Genomic DNA, 16,406 nt, shown 5'->3' with positions numbered 1-16,406 from the left:
TTATAACAGAATTCATCATTTCTTGTCTTGTCAATTTCATGTGGTTTTCTATTCTCTTTGGTACTACTCCATGACAGAGGAGTAAACTTCTTTGTAAACTTGCAAACAAATAGATTTATATCAGAATAGAAGAATGGGGAAGAAAGTGGTCCTTTTTTAAGCTCCCAGTTTTTTGTTGTTTGGGGGGTTTTTTTGCTTGTTTGTTTGTGTTGGGGTTTTTTTCTTTTCTTTTTTTGGAAGAGGAATGTATGCATGCAGAAATGTACATTTTTAGAGGCAGAGCAGCCTTGGGGCTGGACTCAGTCACACGCTGCTCTTTAGGTCCTTGACAAAATGAGGATAAGGCTGCAGGGAGCTCAGTGTATTTGATTCTGGCCTGCCAGCAGCAGACTTCTTGCTGATACCTTGTATGATCACTATCAATAATCTGTGTTTCAAATCCACCCAAATATTATTAATTTTTTCATTAATTTCCATATGCTTTATGGATATTACATTGTTGTGTTCCATTACATTTATGGAACAAATTTAATGACAGTGAGAAATTGGTGGAAAAACTTTTACCATATGACAGAAAACCTATCCTAACACTGCAATGTAAAATAAAACATTATTATCTGCAACAATTTTTTGTGAACCTATAAAATTGGGGGTTTTGAGGAAGTGATAAAAAAGTTTACTTTTATAAAGATAAAAAAAGGCAATTCAAGTCCTCAAAGAAATTTTTTATTGAGCCTTGTGTAGTATATAACAGTATCATTTAATAATATCTTTAGTGTCAACTTTCCTCCTTCACTCCACACAGACACAAACATTTCCTTCCTTTTCTGCTAGCCTTCATCTGATGAAGCTAAAATTTTTGAGCAAAATCAAGTTTCGGACCTTCTCCTGAGGGGTGGTCTGAATAAAGTACATTTTGTTCTAAGGGCACCAGCCTCAAAATAATGTTGCTGCCAATCCTTTGGGATTAGTTTTCAACATACCATCCAGCTTCTTTCTCCTTCTAACAATTTCCTCTGTCAGCACTGATATTTTCAGCAGTCCAGGGGACCGCAGCTGTGATAAAGATTGATTACTGGTGAGGGCAAAGTTGTTCATCATGGGGCTGGCACTGCAAAAAGTTTTTAAGGTAAAGATCTCTTACTCTGTACAGAGACCTAAATTCCTCAGTATTGGTGATGATATGTTCCAGACTCCCATGAACTGAATCAGACAGGAGGGGAGTTTTCAAGTAAAATGGATGAACAATGTTGTTGTGAGGAATTTGCTCTGTTCTCAAAGGCTACCTCTGTCAGGGAGCTCTGACTTTTCTAGCCATGAACTAGACTTTGTAACTCAATTGCCCTTCAGGTTTCTTTTAATCAGACAAGAAGGCAAGTGGCAAAACAGTTTTAGACCAAGCTTGAAGGAGAGGCTGTTATTTTTGTTTCCTTTTCAAGAACAGCATGACCCATCATCCTCCCCCTCCAGCACCAAGCTCCTGAAGAGTTGACAGATTTCCTGCTGGTTGTCTTGTGTAATCACTGTGGTCAATTAGGCCCAGAGATGCTGAGGGAGAGGGCATAGTCAGGGTCTTACAGGAAAAAAAAATTAAAAAAAAAATCGCTATTTTATTATTGTGAAAGGTACAATATTTGGCAGAGAAAAACAGAAACTCTATTGTCCAGCTAAAGATTATCACTATTTTAAGCCCTATAATTACCACTGCTTTAACAGCAACAAGGTTTTAATTTTTTTCTTTATGGTCTCTTTTTACTTCTGTTCCCATTATCCAAAAGAATAAAGTCCATTTACAGCAAAACTTACCATCTTCCTGAAAGCTACAGCAGGATGGGGGAGGGAGAGGAACATGTTTTTGCACAATTTACTACTAGACTGACTATTTTGGTCATTAACAGCTGCTTAAATGACTTTTCCTTAGGTGCTCTAAAGGCACCGAATCATGTTTTGTAATGTTCCTATCCGTCAGTGAATGTTTTTAAAAGGTGCCAGTGGAATCCTCCCTACCTCCCACCCTTAACAGTACAAGTCCCATGCTGATGTCATGGACAGCTTCCATGAATTAGTGATAAATAAATGACAAAAATGGTGAAAGGTGACTCAAACCTCAGGAGACCTCATTTGTAGAAATTCCATTTCATAGCACACTGGGAAGTGTTCTGTCTTCTACTCACACTTGGATGAAGTTTACAGCTGAAAAAATACACATTCACTGAAATATAAACTTCTCAAAAACTTAGAAACAGTTAATGAATTGTGTTGTTTTATCTCCTTTTCACCTATTTATTTTAATTTACCATTGACCCTTTGCACTCAGGTTTGTAATAATATTAACAATGAAAATGTCACTTTTACAAGGTTTATTTGTAGTGATATTACCAGAGATACTATACTTGAACCTGATAGGACACAATAGGACCAGAAGAACGTTTTGGACTCTGAAGCAGAAACATTTCTACAATGCATCTTTTTGTAATTGTCTAAGTTTACAATTCCAATTAATTTCATTATATTCTGGGGAACAGTCAGGCCTCTGTTAAGGATCCAGGTGCTATAAAAGATACTTCGACAATTTTCAGTGCTTCTGCGAGTGAAAGGAGTGACAAGGATTGACTTTAAAAGTGAAACTAAAGTGATCTTATTCATACTATTAAGGCAGCTTTCTGATATACTGGAAAAAATGTATTTAAAAAAATACTCTCATTAAAGACTTTCTTGACTGAAAATCAGGACAGAAAGAGCAGAAATGAATGCTAAATAATTGCAACACAAATTATTCATGTTCAAACTCCTTTTTCTACACTCAGAAAACCTGTCTTTCATGTCACCATCACATGTCATCAAACACTGCGTTTTCTTGAGAAGACCCTAGTCTGGACCATGGGCCCAAAGTCTGCCTATACAGACCCAGTTCTTGGAGCAGCTGCCTGCATCCCTGTCTGTCTGCATGAGATGATGTGTGATTTCACAGACTCTGCAGTTCTTGTCCACTTTCAGCACAGTTGCTGGAGATTTTTGGAAATATCACTAGGCTATACCATAAATGTATTATTTACTGAGCAAAGTTCTACTAAAAGTTCCTAAAGACATCAAGATTTAACCCATAATAAAATCCCCTTAAAATTTATGTGCTTGAGTGCATTTGCAACTGCATTGCAGTTCATTATGCCCAAACTCCTTTATAAATATTAATTAAAGCTAAAATTCTGCTGATAATGAGGCATATCCTGAGCTCTAGAGAGATGCCATTGTGCCAAACTCTTATAATTTGAATGCAAGTCTAGCATATTCTAAATTACATTATATAAATAATGTCATGTAAATTGATCTATAGAGTACATATGCTGCTATTAAAAAATTAGATAAAACGTAAAGTATACCACATGATGATAATTCAATAAAATTCACCTTTTTCTTGCCTTCTTAGCAACCCAAGCAGTGAGTAAATCAGCTTGATTTGGGGAGAAAGGTGAGCCTCAGAAGGGCAAAGTGAAGAGGAGGAAGGCTGCAGCTTCATCTTGCAGAGCCAGCTATCACTAGACTGGCTCCATACCTCAGAAAACCACCACTTCAGACAGGAGCAACAGAGAAAGTTCATTCATGACTGCAATCATATTATAATATGTGAAATAAATAAGTCATATTCATAACCATAATAATTACATGTTCATAATTATGGAATTAAGTATAATTTAAGGACAAAAAATTATCATACAAACTGTCAGGATCTTTCCTTTATGTTGTTATTATAGTGTTTTCTTGCCCTACAAAGTGTTTTCAGTTCTGGAGTTATATATTAATACAAAGCACAAACTGCTTGCAAAGCGGATTATTGGAATTGAGCTTTTTCTTTTTATCCCTATGATTACATTAGTGTTAACATAGACATTAATAAAATTCATTACCAAACGAGTATATTGCATCTGTTTTCCATATTTTGGAGGACACTGAGAAAGTTTCACTGAGTTTGTATTATTCTTTGCAATGTTCACACTAAGCTGCCAGAAGAGTTATATTTTGTGGGTTCCATGTTTCATATTTTCAGTCACCAAAGGGTTATATTTTTCTTGAAACTGTAGCCAGGCTTTCTCAGTGTCTTCGCCTCCACTGCAATCAAACACTGGGGCTCTCCAAAGGCAAAGGCTATTCATTCCCAGCTTCACCCATCACTGCCAGCAAAGGCTGTATCCAGAGCTCAAATCAACCATCCCGAAATTGCAATACTTTGTGTGCACCAGTGCTGGCCCCAGCTGGTTTACAGCACAAGCATTTAAATAGAACAGGTGTCTTATTTTTCTATGAAATAGCCCTGACAATGAACACTTCTAGATGAGCACTGTATTTCAGAGAGGGGGAACTAAATTGGCTGGTGATGTTCAGCAGCTCTTTGAAGCATGCTCTTGCAGCCACAGGGACCTTGAGCCTCACTGCCAGAAGCAATGACAGCAGTGCTAAGCTGCCTTTTTCCCCAGTGCAGACAAAGCTTTTGTTCTCCCTTTTTTGGAGTCAGACTACCATCTAGTATAAATTGTTGCTTACTGTTTTTTACTTAATAATTTTTCCTTCCTGCCCTTCTTCTATTCCATTTGTTTGTTTCATTTAAGAATATGTTAAATGTAGCCCCCAGAAATTGAGGAAACAACATACCTTTCAATGCTTTTCCAAATGGAAATCCCCACATCCTGAAATATCAGCCTGCAGAAAAATAATTGCAGTGCTAGAACCTTGAGCCAAAGAGACAATAAAGTTAGCAAATGTTTAAAAAACAGAATTATTCAACTTCAACTTTGTAAATTCTTAGTATTAAAAAAAAAAATTATCTTGAAAGCTATGTACTGACCGGTTACTCGGCTGTTTTATGGCCTGGAAAGGCTCGGGGGTGGCCTTGGGCAGCCCACGCTTCAAAGGACGAGAAGAGACTTCAGGTCTTTCTCGGACTTCAGTATTTATTAGTTGTTTATCTAAAAGATTTTCTCTCTGCCCGACAGAGGTCCGCACAGCAAGCCAGCCACGTGCACACTGCGAGCCCCCAGGGCGGTCACTTATCTTTATACTCAAAATTAAGTATACAATATTTACCTATTCTTTCCAATACCTTTTACACTTATTGACCAGTGCACTTTTAGTAATAACCAATCCCAAAGTGCCACCATCACCACAGAAGATGGAGGCCAAGAAGAAGAAGAAGAAGGGCAGGACACACCCCAATTCCTCCATCTTACTTCTCTAGAAATCCTAAACCTTACTTCTGTACAGAAATCCTAAACCCTCTGTTTCACTCTAACTAACTTATCCCTTCACCATTCACCCCAGTGAAATCCTCCCATCCTCATACAGGTGTCGTCTCCCGTGTAGGATCAAAGTCCAGCCACCAGACACTTCTGGCAACATTCCAGGACTCCCGGGCCCCCCAAGGGTGGTCTCGGTCACTCTGCACATCAGTCCTGAGGTGCTGAGATCCCACAATGTACCTTCCCACCTGAATGGAAGTTTGCTAAGAAAGTAATTTCTAAGTCAAAGAAAGTCTAAGTCTATTGAAATAAGCTGAGAACTTTGGGGGAAAAAAAATTGGAAGCTGTGAAATCAAAGGAAAATTGTTAAATGCTGCGACGTTTCCTCATCTTTGTCAAAAATACAATAAATACAATAAATAATCAATAATTATCAGGAAATTTACAGTTGTGTTCTTGCTCTTTGGAGATTTGGGTGCTGCTGGAGACTTGATAGTAAATTATTTAAGGCTGAGAATGTCTCTTCATCCTTAGCCCACTATCAAACTTTTAAAACAATAAATATTCTAAGGAAGAAGCACTGTTATTTGAGTTATGTTTAGATAATCCCCAAATTAAAAAATAAGAAGGAAATGTGAACTTCTCTTCTTCTGATTTAGACTGAGAAATAAAGCAGTAAGGGTGTTGTAACCATTTCTGGCAGTTTTCTTGTGAGAATCTTTCTCCTCAAATTGTAATGACAAGAACAACAGAAAGAATCCATGGACAGATCCTGTTATTGCAGAGATTTTCACACATAAGTTTCACATTACAGCTCTACAAACTTTCAAAGATTTTCTATCTAAAAAGGGTTCATTAACGTATTAATTATCCATGATTTTAATTAAACATAAAAATTAAATTAACAGCATTTTATTGACAGCAACTGTAGCCACACCAAGGAAATACTGATTTCACAGTTGTCATATTAATTTCCTAAATATTTCATTTATCATACTTTGCCTCTTTCCCTTCTTTGTTCTGTAGCCAAAAAAGTAACAGACAGAAAAAGCCATGTGGATTTTTTACAAAAGGAAAGGGTCTCACAGTGAGGCAGCATTCAAACACACTCAGCAGGAGGCTGAAGTGCCTTTGATGCTATATGGCAGCTGAAATATATTAAAGGAGATATTGTAGTTGACAAAGATGAATTCTAGTTTTCTACAGGCAACTGCAAAATACCTCTGCTCTACCACTCTATGACATTTTCCACCAGGAGTACGTGAAAGACCCTCCCTTATTTCAGTGTATAAAATCACTGGGCTTGTAGACAAAGATATATTCTGTTGATTCTTTTTTAATTAGAATTTCTTTTCTTTTTGTTTTAGTTCTACCTTAAGAAGCATGAACTTTACTCTCTGAATATCTCTTCATGTCTCTTCTGCATAGGCTCACTGTTTTTTGGAAGATCTCTAACTCTTTGATTACTTTTTCCCTCTTACTTCAATGACTTAGATAAGGGAGTTATCATTTCGTAATATGACACATTATCTCTCTCTCTCTTTCTTGTGCCTATCCATATATTTATTTCAGACACACATTTGACTAACATCAGCTAATTCTGCACTATAAAGCCCAAATTTTGTTCATTAACTAGATTTACATCAAGTGATTCTGCTCTTTTATTCATTTCACCATGTTATCTTAAAAAGAAAAATTAATGATAGCCCAGAATTATTTATGAATATTTATCTTTTGAGGTTTTCATAGCCACTGCTAAATATTTTCCTGTTTATGAGACTCCTCTTTCAAGCCCTATTTACATCCACATTTTGTAATGCTATCATGAAGATAGGAGCTAGCTTTAAATGTAATGGTTTAGAAATCAGAAATAATTTTGCCATGGCAGAACTGAGACCAGCATAAGTTAATTTGTAATCTCAAAAAACATGATGATATTCCAGTCTGCTGTGACAAGGTTGCTTCAAACTATAAAAAGTTCCTTTTTTTAAATAATGTTTTTGTGCATACAAAAAAGCTGACGTGGAATCACCTTGACAAAACCTGTTGGCCCTTTGTGCTATAGCAGGGTTTAATCATAAGTGCTCCTGCAACCTCTTTGTAGACAAAAAAATTAGGCATGCTTATAATTGCTATGTCATTATTTAATAATTTAAAGCCATTACAAATCTGCTAAGTGTTGCAGTCCAAAGAACACCCACTCACATGCAATAGTACTAACTACACATTTGAATTTGAAGATTTTATGTGCTTAATGCAATGCATTTTCCTATATAACAGTACTTGTCTCAGCTGGGGTAATTCTCTTCACAGTGTCTGGTATGGGGCTGTGCTGTGGATCTGTGTTGAATACAGGGTTGATAATATAGAGATGTTTTTGTTGCTGCTGAGCAGAGCTTACACAGATCCAAGGCCATTTCTCCTTTTTTGTACTGCCATGCTGGTGAGAAAGTTGAGGGTATGTGGGAGCCAGGACAGGTGACCCAAACTGGCCAAAGGGATATTCCAGACCATACGGCATCATGGTCAATTTAGAAAATGGGGGAAGAAGGAGGAAGGAGGAAACAGGGAACATTGGGAGTGGTGGAGTCCCAAGTGGCCATCACATGTGATGCTCTCCTGGAGATGGCTGAACACCTCCCCACCCATGGGAAGCAGTGAATTCATTCTGTGTTTTGTTTTGCTTGCACACATAGCTTCTGCTTTCCCTAACAAACTGTCTTGATCTCAATCCACAAGTTTTCTACTTGTTGCTCTTCCAATTCTCTCCCCAGTCTCACTGATGAGAGAGTGAGCAAGGGTCTGTGTCGGGTTTGTTTCCTGGCTGGATTTAAACCACAGCAATAGCAAACACAGTTACAATATTTTCCCCCTGCATACAGACATATATTTGCAATATTAGAAATCCAAGCCACATAAAGGAGTTTTGTAAAGTTCCATGGAGTGGTCAAGACAATTGTCTGAACCTTTCCATTTGGGAAAAATATTCCTTGCCTTCTCCCATGTTATTTCCTATGAGGAAGAGGTCAGCTCCTAACTCAGTGATTAAGGCTCATTTGTTCAGAGACTGATGTTACCATGAAAACACGAGTAGGATCAAAGTCAGTTCTGTGAAAGGCAGCTGAGTAGATGCCAGCTGCCTCCTCACAAAAATCCAGCAGACCCTCCAGCAATTCTTCACCATCCATCTGGGCTTCTCCAAGCAGTTCTTTATCCATTTGCAAGGACAGGCAGATCGGAGCCTCCAGGCTCATGAGTCTATGTCCTGAGCAGCACCAAAAGAAAGACATCTCTGGCAAATGAAGAGAGAGGGCATGACATTTCATGCTTGGCATATCTTGCAGTCACTTATTTCCTTTTGAACATATTTTTGAGTGAATCCCTTTCAACTTGCATTTCAAAATGAGTAGTTAGTGTACTCACCAACTCCTGATGACAAATATTTTCTTAGAATGTTCTAATTTATACCTTCTTCCTGAGGTTTCCAAATCCACTTTTCAAGAATTATGCAAGTGTGAATACTAAGACATTATGAGCAGAAAGGTATGCTTTAACAAGAAAAGTGCAACCGACATCTCATTGCCTTAAAAACAAAGATTGGAGATTACAATGGTAGCTCCCAAGTGAAAAATTATCCATTCAAATTTTTAAAGCATTTTCTTAATCTCAGCTTGGGCCTGAACAATTAGATGTGCTCCATAACATAATAGACTGCTTGCAGCATGATGTTTATTTAATTAAATAAATAAAAATTAACAACTTACTAATGAATGTTTTCAGAAATAAAAACTTCTAGGCTTATTTGTTGAAAATAATTAATCATTTTAAAGTATTAATAAAAAACCTATCCGGTCTCCAATGGACTCAATTTCTTTCCCTCATGATAAAGATTTACTTTATATGCACCATTACAGAGACTCGATCATGTGATGTAATAATGCTGCAACTATGAGAGTCCAGATCTCAGTGATTTTGGCTGGTCAGAGTGACCCCAGGAAAAGTTAGAAAGTCTCTTTTCCCAGCCCAGCACTCGAAGAAGGAGTCAGAGCTCTTCATTCTTGGTCTCAAGGTTGTTTATTGTATCTTATCTATAAAATTCTTTCTCCTGTCCTGCCGAGACCCGCTCAGCACTGACAGTCCAGGCACTCTGCCTGCCCTGGGGCCGTGTTATGTCTTTATACTAAAAACTATGTGTACAATATTTACAATTACTTTCCAATACCTATCACCTATGTTAGACAGTGAGCTTCTACTCTAAACCAATCTAAAAACACCAATATCTCAGCAGAAGATGGATGCCAAGAAGAAAAAGGAGAAAGGCTGGACATGCCCAGATTCCCCCATCTTGCCCCCTGAACCCCCATTCTAAAAATCCCAAAAATCTATTTTTTCACCCTGTGATAAATTCACTATCATTCTACTTAAACTTTTGTGGCTTGTAATTCCTCATACAAGGTTGGTAATTGTTTTTTCCAAGGGCTAAATTAAAGGTTCAGGGGTCCTGGGCTCTGTGCCAAGGTCTCTGAGCCCCCTGGGCAGGGTCTCAAGACCTCCAGGGCAGCTAGAGGAATTTCCTGGATTCCCACATCCAGACATCTCTAAAGATTATTTAAATATTTGTTGGAAATTTTGGTCTGGAATCCCTATCCCAGAAAAGGATCATAAGCACATTCTTGTAAATTACTCCTTCCTTGTTTTAGGCAACCTCTGAGCTGTGTCCATGTCCAAAAAGCTCCCTCTGGATAAGCTGGACCACTCTGTTGGGATAAGAGTGCTCTTAGAGAAAGCAGTTTTGCAGACACTGACCAGAGGGTGCTGGTGAACCCAGGACAGCTGGTAAGACACATCTGTGGTGCTGGATCTAGATATGAGCTCCCAGAACAAAAGAGATGTGGGAAGAGTCCAGTTCACTGGAAAGTCCAGGACCACAAAGGAACCACAAAGATGAGTAAGGTAAGAGCTCAGAGCATGCCTCATTTGAGGAGAAGCTGAGAGAGCTAGAGCTGCTTACCTTGCAGAAGACAAGTCTCAGGGGCGTCTTATCAATATGTAGAAATATGATTGGGGGTGGGAGGAAGGCATGTTAGGGAACAAAGAAGTTAGGGAATAAGTTGTGCTTCTCTCAGTGGCTGGCAGATCTGGAACCAATACAGATCGTTTTATTAATGTTGCAGTTTTCAAGGCATGATAAGCATAATTTAACTCCAGAGATTTAGGCATCAATTACAGTACAAGACTAGATATACCACTTTTCTGTGAAGATTCTGCTATCTGATCTCAAGTAGAAAGCGCAGTATCTTAGAAAGTAATCTTGAAAAGCTACTAGGGAGCCAGTTCTGACTCCTTTACAAGAAGTTGATCTCAAGCTAAACAATTTTAAACTTGCTAGATTAGAATGCAGTGGAGAATGAGTCATTCCCTTGTGTAAGCAAGACTTTTTACCCAGAACTAGAATATTAAAATCAGAGCTTATCATACAGCTGTGAACACTAGAGAACATTTCTGTTCTGCATGTAAATGAAGAGAATAAAAGTCTGCTAAGGGACCAGACAATGAGAGAAGATCAAGAGAGACAAAAGGAAAGAAATTCACAAAGAAAATATGGGAAGTAGCAGCAAGTCAAAATATAATTTTAAAGAAAGAAAGAAAGAAAAAGAGATAAAGGGAAAAAGAGCCCCATTGGACATTTAAACTATTTAGATAAGAAAAAAATTATTATAGGAAATGCGTCTAGCACACCCAAGTCATGAAGCAGACAGGAGTAGAAGAAGTGATGAAACTGTGTAATCAAATAAGAAGGCCCTTAGTTAGAAAGAAAATTTTAAGAAGAAACAAAAGGCATGTAGGAGCTTTCACTCCAAGAAGCACAGTAGATAGTACTCTGGAATCTTCCACACATTCACATCTGCATTGGGGCTCCTTCTTTTGAAGCCCTATTGTAGGGTATGGACAATAAAAAGGATTGCTGTCCCTGGAATGTGTCAAGGACAAAAAAGCTACATCACTAAAAAAATTGAGAATATTAGCATGTGAGTTTCCAAATGGCTGAGATATGGCAGCTCCCATCAGTAGATGTTGGAACCCATGGAGATAAATTGAAATCCTACTGAACTGGCACATTTAAGATGCTTAATCAGCCTCTAACACATAAACCCCATTCTTACACACACCCCTTACCCTTCTTACCCATCACATTTCACTTGTGCTATACCAGATGCAGGTCTACACATGTAGAGAAACATCTAGATTAAAACTGATCCAGACTTTTTTTTTTTAAGAGAAGTTCTAGTGTTTCACCTGTGCCCGAGCAAGAAAAGAAGCCAGAGGAGTAGCAGACATAACAGGTAGATGGATGACCATCTTCTTGAAATGCTGGACTACAGCACGCCCAAAACTGCCTTAAATGTGCTGTGCTGGATGCAGCTGACACTGAAAAAGGCACATGGGTGTAACTGCAAGGTGTAAATCCAATGTTTCAGAAAAGGGCTGAAAAGATCTTTTAGTTCATTGATGGGGATGGGGATGGAAGAGACAGATCATACTCCAAAAATTCAATTTCTGTCTCAGTTTCTGCTGTTTAATCCCACTATTTTCTTTACAGTTGTGTACTCAGAGCTTACCAGATGCACAGAAAATGTTTTGAATAGAGTTTGACTCTTCTGAGCTGAGTGCTCAGTCCCTGAGAGAGAAATCTAATTCAACAGAAGAGCTTAGAGCAGGACTGCCTTTTCCAGTGGCTTGTAGATGGCTTTGCCATTTTCTAGAAGTTTATCCCACCTTCAAGACATTTCTTCTTGCCATCCAAACAAATGGTATTCATGCTAAGTAGTTACAGAGAACATATTGTGCCCATACTTACGAAATGTAACCCCAGGCCAAGCTAACACTTCTTGGACAATGTCTGTCTGTGTGGAGCACCATTATCAGAAAGAGCAAGTCAAAGACTCTCACAAAAATAAGATGAAAAGTAGTGCACTTGTACTGAAGTAAAGGGCTCTTGAAGATAATATATTCAGCTTTCAGGATTCAGAACAATCTGTTAGGAAATCATGAGCATGTTTCCAAAGGTGTCTGCTGTAACTGTGGGGAGATGCTAGCAAGTACCTCTGCATCCTGGAGATGCATAGTCCCCATGGCAGATGCCTACAACTTTCCAACCCCTTTTGTTCTGTTATTCTACCATTATGATGCATAAAAAAGACAATCCAAATGTCCTAAAGTCATGTAACTCCCATGCCATAGAGCACAAAGCTCCTTTTCAGTCCTGGAAAATTCAATTTTCAACTCCAAAACAATTGATCTGAAAAGTATTCTTGTTCTGGAACAGTGTGTTTCAATTATGTTCTCTTTCCCTGAAAATGTGCTAACAAATTTTTGTGTGCTGCTCTAATTGCATCTCAAAGAGTCAACCACTTGTAACGCTTTCAGCATGTTTGAAATATTTATCTGAGGAATTAATTCAGTTGTTTCTCTTTTAGTGGTTCTGAAGTCCTACATCCCCTCTGAAACACCAGCACACAGGGTATTCACATGTTCACATGTATATTGCCTCCAGGTTTTACAGCCCTGGTGCATCATCTGGCTCTTTTCACCTGAATTCCTTAAACTGAGGAAGAGGGACTCTCACAATCCAGAAAGTCAAGGTGCTGGAGGAACTAACCTAAAACTTTTTAGTCAAAAAAGAAAACGGCTGGTCCTGCTTTTCTACATGTTGCAGTAACTCAGAAAAAAGGAACAGTGATGCTGAATGCATCATTGCTGGTGTCGAAGCTGGTAGATAACAAACTGCATAGGTCAATTATGTGAGTCAAACCAATTATTTTCAGACATCAAGCAGCACTGCCAAATGAATGGTAACACTCTGTTACATTTAGTCCAGTTTTCAAGGTTTTCTATACAACTGTGACAACACAATGCTTCCTCAGTCTCTTATGGGGATGATTTGGTTTGAGACTTTTTTCATTTTAAAATTTTTTCCTAATAGGGGCTGACAATTAAAAATAAGAGCTAGGAAAGTAGCCATTAAGCAATATTCAATGTCTCTGACAGAGAGGAAAAAGAGAATACTGTTCAAAAATAGGAGTGCAGACAGGAATAAATGCTTCCCCAGTGATACTTCCATGAACATTATCAAATCTTCCCCAGTGTATGTACATGGATATGTACACATGCACTAAAATCTCATTCACATCTGTAGACAAGTCTCATTTTTTATAGCATGGTTACATATTCTGAGCAAGGTGATAGAGAGAGAGCCACAGTCATGATGAGTGAAATTTAGACAAAACCTTCTTGGGTTTGGAAGAGCGTCCTTAGTACACAACTGGAAAAATTTGGTTTCTGGGGTTTCTTCTATTTTTAAATATCTTTGCATGTTATTGAGGGGAAGGGGAGTGGGGGATGGGGGCAGGAGGAGGGGATGTGGAATGTGGAAATGTGTAGAAAGCCATGGAGCCATTAGGGATAAACACATGGTAAAAGAATCATTATTCAGATATGTCAGTAAAGGGAATTGTGCATCCAAAAGGATGAACAGTTGCACTGCTTCTGCAAACACCTGCATTTGCAGCTGAGAAAACACTGCATAATTGAGGTTCTATTTGTCATATCACCAAATGCCTCAGGCTTTTTTCCTCCCAGCATCGTTCCCATTGCTGCTGCAAAATCAAGATGCTTAATTGCTCCTCCTGTTAAGTCTGAAGGGTCATTTTTTTGCATCCTTTCATTTTATATATTTGATTAATTCTAGCTCAAAAAAAATTGTTAGTATCCATTAACTATTTTAAGCATAAGCTGTTCTGTTCAATACTTTTTCCATTTTATCTTCTCTTACAGCGTACTTGTAGAGAATCCTGATTAAAATCATTCTTATTGGACTATTCCAAGTAAGAAATTAGGAAATTACATCTTGTAGGTAAACCCATTGACTGATTTCTTTGTCATAGGGGATGAGACCATTCATATGGGCACAAATTGAACAGAAAAAACTAAAACAGGTGTTTCATAGAGCTTTCACAAAATAAACCAAATTTTTCTGGGTATGAAAATTCAGTGACCATTGCAAATCCCACCATCTGGCACTGTAGTGTCTCAATTATTTCCTTAGCAGCTTCCTTTTAACAAGTGTACTAAAAGATTTTTAAAAAATAAAAAATAAAAAAGAGGGATAAAGAGAATTTTGCAGAAAACCTTATAAAAAAAGGTGACTTGTACATGTATACACAAGAATATATAAGAATTTTAAATGCATAAAATTAAGCAGTTTTTAATTGATATGAAACTCTCCTTATCATAAAACCTCAAGTATTCATTGTCAAGTAAATCTCCTTAGCAATAATAACAACATACTCTAAATTTAACTCAATGGAAAATTGCATAGAATTATTATAAATTTTTTCTTTCCTTTTTTAATTAAGCATTAATGCTACTTACTGTGCCATCCTAGCTAGCATTTCTTTCAACAAAACTTTTGAAGATTTGTAGGATATCATAAACTGGCATTGGGCAGATAGACATGATTTTTTTTCCAGCAGTGCCCGAAGACCCACACTAGCAGGAAGACAATCTAGGGATCCAACCTTAGCCCCACATTTTCAGTCACAGATTAGTAATATGTGATCTTTCTGCCAACTTTTGTTAGTTCTTGCCTCCTTCTGGAGTCTTTAGTCTTGATCCTAAATTCAATAATTTTTTTTAAGCGCAGTCTAAATATTTAGAGAAGATATTTGTTCCACACAGACTGAAAACGTAGACCTGAGTCTGCCTAAACTGACAGCAAATCATCCCTGACCTGAACATAGCTTCTCAAAGCAGGAGCTGTGCAGGCTTTTCACCAAAGATTACCATGGACCTTACTGGCTGGTACGGGACAAGAGACATTGTAGCAGGAGAATGACCATGTCGAAGCAATACTAATTCAAAATATCAATTTAGAAACTTTTATTAAGGCAGGTTTTTACATTATGCTGCTATCAAATTTCAAGATTTTTTCACTTTCACAAGAAAAAAAAAAACCCTGTCTTCCTCTGGGACTGAATTACATTTTAGAGTTGGAATCATGCACTTCAGATAGGACAACTACAAGTATCTTATGCATCTCTTATGCATTAAAAACACATCTTAATAAAAGCCGTGACTGCTTAATGATATTTAATAGCCTTTATTTAACATCCAGTCTGTGTTCTTTCTGAAAAAAATCTCTCTTTGACAGACACTTATTATCCACACAATGTAATGCCTTAAAATATGCAAAGCTGGTGACTTCACACCATCATCCATTAACTTTATTTTTCATTTTGCCAAAGGAGAGGAGGTTTCTGTAAGCAGCTCTTTTATTACATACTGTACATTTAAAAGTAAAGAGTGGCTCTCACAGAATAATTTTCTGTTGCTAGTGTGTGTGTAGATTTTTCCAAGCAGCAAGACTGTGGGAGACTATGATTTATCACTGTTTCAAAGGTATCTCAGTAGGACTTCTGAATGAGACAGACACACAGCACAGTATCTTCCAAAATAAATATTATAAAAAGCAAATTTTTACAATTCATTGTAAATCTTGCATGAGAAGTTTTCCTTTTTCCTTCCCTCACAGTGACATTTTAAATAATTCTCCTATTATAAATGTGTTTACACATGGTTTTCTCATTTTTTGTTTTTTCACTGTAATCTCTCAGGGACAGGAATACTTTACATCTGTGCTCCAGAGGATCCCAACCACACTGTTCACACATAACAAACAGCACCATGCCAGCTGTTTGCCTGTGCTGTAATGGGAGGTAATTGCACTGTGATCATTCTCTTCTGCAAGTTTTAATTTGCACACTTCAAAGGCAAGCTTGACCTAGACCTGGGTCAGTGTATTTCTGAGTCCAATGTGTTTCCACACAGCTGAATTTCAAGAATAAGCATAAAATTCCTAAAAATTTTTAAATTTTAGTTTTTAAATGGCTACCAGAGCCCAGTTTCAAAACAGGTATTTTCTAGGTTTAGATTCAGCAAGTCTCTGTTCCTGTTGTATTGAGAGATACTTACTTTTTACAATTATTGGTAAAAGACAATAATAATACCATTTTAAAACTGTCTAGTTGATCGTTCTTTCAAAGAAATCAACCTATAGAGCTGCAGAGAAAGGATGGCAGTAACAAATAAAGGAGAGTTAGCGTGTCCTAAAATTAA

This window comes from Melozone crissalis, unplaced genomic scaffold (assembly GCF_028551555.1).
Source record: "Melozone crissalis strain CALT ecotype California unplaced genomic scaffold, PUWL_Pcris_2 ptg000042l_1, whole genome shotgun sequence".
In the NCBI taxonomy this organism is placed as follows: domain Eukaryota; kingdom Metazoa; phylum Chordata; class Aves; order Passeriformes; family Passerellidae; genus Melozone; species Melozone crissalis.
Note: the sequence above shows the minus strand (reverse complement) of the source record.